We start from the raw sequence: 8929 nt of genomic DNA on the forward strand, positions 1-8929 counted from the left end.
TGATCCTTCGTCTATTTTTCCTCGTCTCGCTGGTTTTCAACTGTCAAGTTCTGATGTGTTTTTTGATTTTCCCTCAGTTTTGCTCGAACTTGAAAAGAGCCCAGGTCACGCAAGGAACAACTCAGACAAGATGATTCCCCTTTGTTGTGTTTTATTGAGTATCTTTAGTTGATTTTGTTGTTGATGGGGATCAAGTTGTCAGATAGGTTGAAAACCTTGAACAATATAACAGAAAATACATGGTGTTATTCCAAGTTTGGACAAAATTAAACACTTCAAATTTCAAACATTTCAAATACACAAAATAAAGTAATCACTGTTCAATTACTTATGTCAAATAAAGGTTTGCTGTTCCAAACAATTGGTCTGGTTTGAGCAACTAATTCAAATAATAATCTCCTTTGTCAAACTGAACATAAACTGCAGACCTCAAATTAGTCAACCAACAAACTAAGTGGAAATGATTAACTGACGTCATTAACATTACAATTAACAAAGTCAAATGCCAACTAGAACAAACATTTCACATCTGCACATGTGAAGCACACATGCCGGCCGAAAGTTCATCTTCTCCACATTCAACAGAAGGTAAGTATTTAAAAGTAAAATCTCTTACCAGTTGCGTTTGACTGGTGAACTGAGGGATTCTTTTTAAGTTATTTTCAGTATGTTTCTTTCGTTTGTTTCTTCAAGCTTTTGCTTCTTTCTCCTTAGCAGCATGCATTGAAATGCCTTTAAAATGGCTGCCATACAGGAAGTAGCGGTCACCTGACAGGAAGTCACAGTTGAAGTGCTATGGTGTGGCCATTGCAATGTTGTCTGCCCCCTGTAGGTCTGGCTGTAAACTGAGTGTTTGGATGGTTTTGAATGTGAATGATGTTTTGGAAGGTGATGTTTTGAATGTTGGATGCTTTTGATGGTGAGGTTCTGGATATTGGCGAAACAGTAAGGGTTTCACAACTGCTTCTTTCAGACAGCCTGGGAATATGCCTGTTTGTAGTGAGGTGTTGATGATCTGAAGTACATCTATACTCATACAGTACATCACAAACACAAAGGTTGTAAACTACAAGTGAAAAGTAAAAGTGCGGAAATTAAAACTATGTTCACACTATACACTTAAGATTATAGAATGCCAGTATAATACAGCAACATATTACAGTATGAGATCATTTTCTATAAATATTGTCATGTTGTCATCATAGTTTTGTATGATTCTGTAAACACAGGAAACATTGGGGTGTAATCTTATAATATTAATAACTTGTAGCTACTTTCATGGAACCCAAGGCCGCTTTACAGTATCCATATATCGGGCAGCTGTGGCCTCATGGTTAGGGAGGTGGTCTTAAAAGATCAGAGGCTGAAGTGCCCTTGAGCAAGGCACCTAACCCCACTATCACTCTAACTGCCGATAGAGAGAGAGAGAGAGAGAGATAGAGAGAGAGAGAGAGAGAGAGAGAGAGAGAGAGAGAGAGAGAGAGAGAGAGAGAGAGAGAGAGAGAGCAAGCGAGCGGAGGATATGTGCTACGTTACTGAGAAGCGACCACATGACACATGCTCAGAAAAACCACACCAACGGCAAACGCCTCTTTCTCTCCCTCTCTCTCTCTCCCTCTATCTCTCCCTCTCCCTCTCTATCTCTCTCTCTTTCTCTCCATCTCTCTCTCACACACAGGAGCGCTACACCTCTGGCTGCTGCTTGCTGCTGCGTCTTCAGTGATGTGTGCGCAACATTCTGTCTGGGGCATAGTATATGTGTGTCTCTGCCAGCCTGCGTGCAGTGTGTGTGTGTGTTTGTCTGTGTCTGGGGCATACAGCACAAAGGGAAACCACAGAGGTGCTTCATGCCCCAGTCACCCTAACCTGTAAACACCCTTGGTCTCATGCACACACACACACGCACACACACACACACACACACACACACACACACACACACACGCACACGCACACGCACACACACACACACACACACACACACACACACACACACACACACACACACGCACACGCACATGCACACACACACCTCGTATCATAGACATACACACATATCTCGCACTATACACATCACCCTCCCCAGTCACTTCGCAGCAAACACCAATAGTCTGCCCTAACCTGTAAACTCCCCTTGTCTCTCCTTATACCAAACTAGTAATCTTGCTACAGTTTTTTTTCTATCGCTAAAGCTATTTTTTTGCAACTGAAGCAGTTTTGTAAAATTCTTCACATAAATACAGCTACCTCACACGAAATCAGCAGAACTGAGTAGATACTGTATATTGCAAGACCCAACACGGTTTGATTCAGAGGTGGAAAGAGTACTAAAATATTGTACTCAAGTACAAGTACTGTTACTCTGTTGAAAATGTACTCAAGTACGAGAAAATTTACCAGTCAAAAAATATACTCAAGTAAAAAGTAAATCATTTAAAATGTAGGCCTACTTTGAGTAAAAGTAAAAAGTTACTTTTTAACAATCAGCGTCTTCTGCCTCTAGATGTGCAAGGGGTGCACTGCGTTAGAGGAAGAACAGCTAATGTTGATCTCCTCTGAGTTAAGTGAATCTCCATCGCCTCCATGTCAGCCATCAGCGTTTGAGTGAGAGGTCGCACGCGAGAACTCTTTATAAACTAGGCTAGAATTCTAGAGGTTTTTTGGATTTTTTTTTGACTCAGTAACGCTTGTGCTGTAAAATGTACCGAAAATGTAGGCTACTCAAGTAAAAGTAAAATTACACATTTTTAAAAGTAGTTTAAAAAGTACAAGTAGCCTACACAAAAAAGCTACTCAATTACAGTAACGCGAGTAAAGTAATTAGTTACTTTCCACCTCTGGTTTGATTAGCACACAGTGGTAAAATGTAATGTTTTATACCAGATTGTTAACACACCCATCACAGTACTAGCACACATTGCACAGACAGTAAAACAATGAAAACAGATTGCCTCTTGGTTTCTTTGTTCAAAATGTATGTATTTTTTTTCGGAGGTTAGGGACCTATTGTTCATCATTTGGACATTGTGTGTAAAGCAGTGACTTGTGTTCACAGTTGTGAAAACAATGAAACAATGACAAAAAATGAGTGTTGGTGTGGATTGTTTTTCTTATATTTTGTTAAGTGTGTGCTATAAATCTAAAACTGAGTGCAAAGTAGTTTTTTGCTAAGTTTGGCTAATTTGGTTATAGGCTTGGTGAAGAGTTCCAAAAAAGCCAACAGAAAGTAATAATAATAATAATAATAATAATAATAATAATAATAATAATAATAATAATTGTATTTGTATAGCACTGTATCATACAAGGCATGTAACTCAAAGTGCTTAACAAATGGGAAAAAAACATCATTGTTAGAGATGGATTTTAAAGGAGAGGTATAGAGGAGAGGCAGAAATAGCAGGAAGGCAGAGGAAGAAGAGATAGATAGAGATTGTAGAGTCATAAGGTCAACGTAGGTTAGGACCAGGATTCTTAGATGCGTAAGGTCCATAGTGGCTGGGCCTAGCATAAGTCATAGATAGTCACACAGAGATTGAGCGCTCAGATGCGGCCCCTGGTGGCATCAGGGGTGAAGAAAAACTCCCTTTCGCTTGACAGTCAACAGAAAAAACGGTCACTCCCCTGTACATTACATTACTACATTACAGTAAAGTGGTAGATGCTTTCATCCAGTGACTTACAAATACAATCAAGGACATAATCATAGCATGCAACACTTGCAGATAAAAGTTCACAAGCAATATACTGAACAATGTATATGTATACTGAACAAAACGTCAAATGTAATCTAACGCCAAATGTAATCTAACAACTGTAAGTCACTTTGGATAAAAGCATCAGCTAAGTGTACAATCACTTACTGTACATCATTGTTTCTCAAACTAGGGGCTGGGACCCCTAATAGGATCGTGGAAGTACTACAGGGGGGGTCACCTACAGAAGGGACTTTTTGCACAAAACCTTGAATATATGATGCTTTTATAACATTCCCACACATTGTTAGTAACAATATTCACTTCAATGGTTAATAAATGTATTTACCTCTCCTGTGATTTTACATTCAAGTTTAGCAGAAATCAGTTTCTGCATTCGGAAAATGATAGGTGGGTTGTCCCGAAATATTCTTGGGGGGGTCCCAGCAAAAAAAAAAAGGTTTCAGAACAAAAGCTGTACAGCATGATTATCTTGAGGAAGAGTTCTCTCTGTCGCCCTCTAGAGGGAGAACGCTGTACGAGACAGCTGTCCCTGACTCCTCAGGCATGCCACGCCTGGTCCTATAGTGACATCTAGTGGCAGAATCAGAGTACAGTTAGTTTCTGCTGCACATTTCAAACAATAACACGTTGAGAGAGAGCGCTGCATTTTGAACAACAACACTAAGCACAGAGCTACACAGAGACTTCAGGAGACGAACCAATATCGAGAAGTGAGGCAGACTAATGAGATGGACTTTTACTTCTTACAATACAATACAAAATATCAATAAAAGAATATAAAGGATATTCAATATGTGAAAAGGTGTGTGTGTGTGTGTGTGTGTGTGTGTGTGTGTGTGTGTGTGTGTGTGTGTGTGTGTGTGTGTGTGTGTGTGTGTGTGTGTGTGTGTGTGTGTGTGTGTAAAATAAAGATCAAATGTGGTCACTCTCTCTCTCACACACACACACACACACACACACACACACACACACACACACACACACACACACACACACACACACACACACACACACACACACACACACACACACACACACACACACACACACGGCCTTGGCCTTGGCCTTGGCCTTGACCTCTGCTCTGAGATCCCTCTCCCAACTCTTTGCCCCTGTGGTAGCTACCAGCTGGGTAATAACAGTTGGGCAAAGAGGAGGTGGGAAGGGTTAAGGTCCATAGGCCTCAGTGAAGATGTGACAAGAGATGCTTTTTGAACGTAGCCAGAGCGCAGGCTTGGTGGATGTGGAGAGGTAAACTGTTCCAGAGGGTGGGGGCAGCAACACAGAAGGCTCTGTCACAAACGGTAGCCTGGAGTGGGGGATGACAAGCTGGTCCTTGCCAGATGACCTCGGGGACCTTGATTGGGTGTAGTGCTGGAGGAGATCAGAGAGGTACTGGAGAGGGATTTAGAGTCACGCCTCTCAACCTTCTTGGGAAGAGTCTTCTCTTCTCTTCTCTTCTCTTCTCTTCTCTTCTCTTCTCTTCCGAGAGTCCACCTTTCAAACAAAAACACCTCTCACCAACAGTGTCCTTTAAACTGGCTAACTAGTTCAATGTGAGTGGCTGAAGTGGCATGTCATTAGGAAATGTGTCAGTTGTGGGGAGTTCCCCCAGATGTGACCAAGAAGACAAAGGTGAAGCATACCAACTGGTGAGAGACAGGTTTAATGTGCTGCACCCTGGCTTGTCACAGTTGGGTTTTATTTTTAGGGTTTTGTTATACCATTATTTGACAGGACAGTTTCCGATAATGACAGGCAGCGAGTAGGAGAGAGAGGTGGGGGAGGATCGGGAAATGACCTCGGGCCATAATTAAACCCTGGTCCCCAGCGTAAAAGTGCAGTGCCTTACCCTTTGAGCCACGGCATACAGTTCTTACTCTGTATTCCTCCACATGTCAATTGCTTATGTCATCTTATGTAAGCTGTACTGTAAAAATACATCCCGTTCTTTGTAATGAAATGTATATAATGCAGTGCAATGCAATGTAATGTAATGCCACAATTAAAGAACAAAAGAAATATGAAGAGTTCAGATGCAAACCCCCCTAAGTGCCTTTTCAGAAAATAATCTTAATTAATTTGTATTTAATACAAAGCTATCAAAATTGCATATTTTTTATTTTATTTCTGTAATATAACTATTTATATATTTATAGTCATATATGTATTATCAAGTACATAAATGTAAACCAAACCAACAACAGGGTTCTCTAAAAATATAGAAGTGCAGGTCCTCAGAAATGGAGTTAGGGGGGTTTTGCATCTGAACTCTTCATATCCACACACTGCAGAGGCTCCCTTGCTGTGATTTATGCCTACTTTCACCCCTGCTTATGTCCCATTTATATCCTTTTTTTGGGATGTGCACCAGGGCTTGACATTATCTTTTATGCTTGCTGGCCTTTGTGGCTAGCGGTTTTCCCGAGTCACTAGCCATTCAGCTATTCTACTAGCCACAAATTTGATTTTTGTTCTTTTTTTCTTCATCATGCCGCTGTACATCTAACCTCAGAAGATGAGGAGCTAAAGCAAGAAGATGAGTGCACAGCTTTCTACATGGAAATAAATCAAACAAATAGAAACAGAGTAATTGAGCTTTTCTTGAACTTAAATACAAAGAATTGATACCCAAGGGGAAACTTCAGAATAAAGCCTATTCTGAAAAGTCATACCATAGAATAAGCTACCTGCCAAATTGGCTAGTGACACTGAAATTATTACCAGCCACAGCCAACTTTTATCAGCATTTGGTCGGTTGGCAGGTGCCAGTGTCAAGCCCTGATGTGCACGCACCTCATACTCTATGTACTTTAACCCTGTGCTAACCCTGTGCTAATGAGCTTGAAATAAAATTTGGGGGGAAAAAATCCCACTAACCCTACTAGGCATTTGCACTTATTGTTATGTATATGTGCACTTTGTATCTGTACGTGTTGTATACTGTGATTATGGCCCTGATTTCAAGTCGCTTTGGCTAAAAACGTCTGCCAAATGTAATGTAATGTAGCCGATTGCAATGTAGGCCTAAGTTATGTAATATAATGGAATGTAATGTAATGTAAGCTATGTAATGTCATGTAAGTTATGTCATTTAGGCCTAATGTAATGCAATGCCATGATCCCAGCGCTCTGTGTATTTAAACAATTCTAATTCTATATTAGAGGATAGCCCCCATGAGATGAACATCATGTTTTCGAGAGGGTCCTCAGTACAGGTATGACAGGCAGGCTACACATATGCACACACACTGAAATTCTTCCTCACTACCACTACATTTCCCATCTCTAGCCAAAGAAAGAAAAAAAAGATAAACATCCAGCCATTCTACAGGCTCTCCTCTATCCGCAGTACAGAGCAAAGCACAGTCCACCCCAAAGCTGATTCACTGATGTGAATCACACACACACACACACACACACACACACACACACACACACACACACACACACACACACACACACACACACACACACACACACACACACACACACACACACACACACACACACACACACACCAAAGTTGATCTGCTGATACACGATGTGGACGAGTGGCTCCCGGAGCATTGTGTTGGAGAGAAAGGCCCACAGGGGAATGTGTGTGTGTGTGTGTGTGTGTGTGTGTGTGTGTGTGTGTGTGTGTGTGTGTGTGTGTGTGTGTGTGTGTGTGTGTGTGTGTGTGTGTGTGTGTGTGTGTGTGTGTGTGTGTGTGTGTGTGTGTGTGAGTGGGTTTGCAACTAGGAATGGTGCAGGTAGGCTGCTGTTACAGTGGGGCAGAGAAGTAGAATGCATGGGTAGAGGAGTGGTCGCTGCTGTTGTTACCATGGGGCAGACAGTGTGTGTGTGTGTGTGTGTGTGTGTGTGTGTGTGTGTGTGTGTGTGTGTGTGTGTGTGTGTGTGTGTGTGTGTGTGTGTGTGTGTGTGTGTGTGTGTGTGTGTGTGTGTGTGTGTGTGTGTGTCCGATCCCCAGCGGAGGGGGTGGGGACGATGCCATTGTGCGACCACAGAGGGGTGTGAACGCGCCATCGGCGGAATTAAAAACAACTAAAAACTTCTCTCGTAGTAACTCGACGGCTGAGATTTAACCGGCCCCACTCTTCACAAGCAGCGCATGTGATGCGTTAAATCAAATGATCTCAAAACGCTACAAAGCACAAAGTGAAGATTCACGAGATTGCTTAAAATCTTTCCCCCTCCCCGTGACGACACCGGATCGCGGTTCCCACAGCCCGAGAGTAGGCTCGCGAAGGCCACCGCTGGCTGGAATGCGTCGGGAAACGTGTGTAAAGTTGTAATAGCATGGCTCGTGTGGAATTCTACTGTTATGGCCGGTAAAGCTTCTCTCTCGTCGGACAAAACTCTTCACGGTCTCCATCTGCAAACACGGTAAGCTCCAGCACCTCTGGTGTGTTTTGCACGTGCATATAAATCCAGTGTATCCAGCGTGTTGCTGTGTGTGTGTCCTGGAACGTCTCTGCACGCACACACACACGCACACATACACACACGCTGTTACAATGTTACAACTGGTTAGCTAGCGCTGCACATGTGAACGGTTTATGCCCGTCGGATGCAAAAGCGCACACACAACGAGGCGTAAACATTGTGGGAGTTCTGCTGTGGTGCAGGGCTTTGTGCGTCTGGCGAGGCTGCAGCGAAGTTTGCAAAGTTTGGTCGCATATCACATTACACTCTCAACGACTCCACTGTACCGAGCGGGGCAACGGCAACAACACATTCAATTTCACACACCACACGATTTGATGCGTCCTGTGTGTGTGTGTGTGTGTGTGTGTGTGTGTGTGTGTGTGTGTGTGTGTGTGTGTGTGTGTGTGTGTGTGTGTGTGTGTGTGTGTGTGTGTGTGTGTGTGAGAGAGAGAGATATAGAGAGAGAATCTGTTGTAAACGCCTGGACTGAGAAGAGTGGGCTGATCTGTCAGTTTTGGGGTCTGAGAGAGAGAGAGAGAGAGAGAGAGAGAGAGAGAGAGAGAGAGAGAGAGAGAGACAGAGAGAGAGAGAGAGAGGAGAGAGAGAGAGAGAGAGAGAGAGAGAGAGAGAGAGAGAGAATCTGAAGTGAACTCCTGAGCTGTGAAGAGTGGGGTGATCTGAGGGTTCTGACTCTGGTGCCTGGCTGGCAGAACAAGTAACACAATGGAGACAATTTAGGAGAGGAGAAGAGAGGGCAGATGAGAGAAGAGAATGTAGGA

General features: G+C 42.8%; 1 protein-coding gene across 1 annotated transcript in view; it reads left to right on the forward strand.

Annotated features, from left to right (window-relative positions):
* Positions 1-7823: 7823 nt before the first annotated feature.
* inavab (innate immunity activator b) overlaps positions 7824-8929 on the forward strand; it is a 32673-nt gene continuing 31567 nt past the window's right edge. Inside the window, exon 1 of the mRNA XM_063216027.1 lies at positions 7824-8108. The gene's annotated coding sequence lies outside the window, so the exon portion shown is untranslated. The remainder of the gene's footprint in view (positions 8109-8929) is intronic.

Source organism: Engraulis encrasicolus, chromosome 14 (assembly GCF_034702125.1).
Source record: "Engraulis encrasicolus isolate BLACKSEA-1 chromosome 14, IST_EnEncr_1.0, whole genome shotgun sequence".
Lineage (NCBI taxonomy): Eukaryota > Metazoa > Chordata > Actinopteri > Clupeiformes > Engraulidae > Engraulis > Engraulis encrasicolus.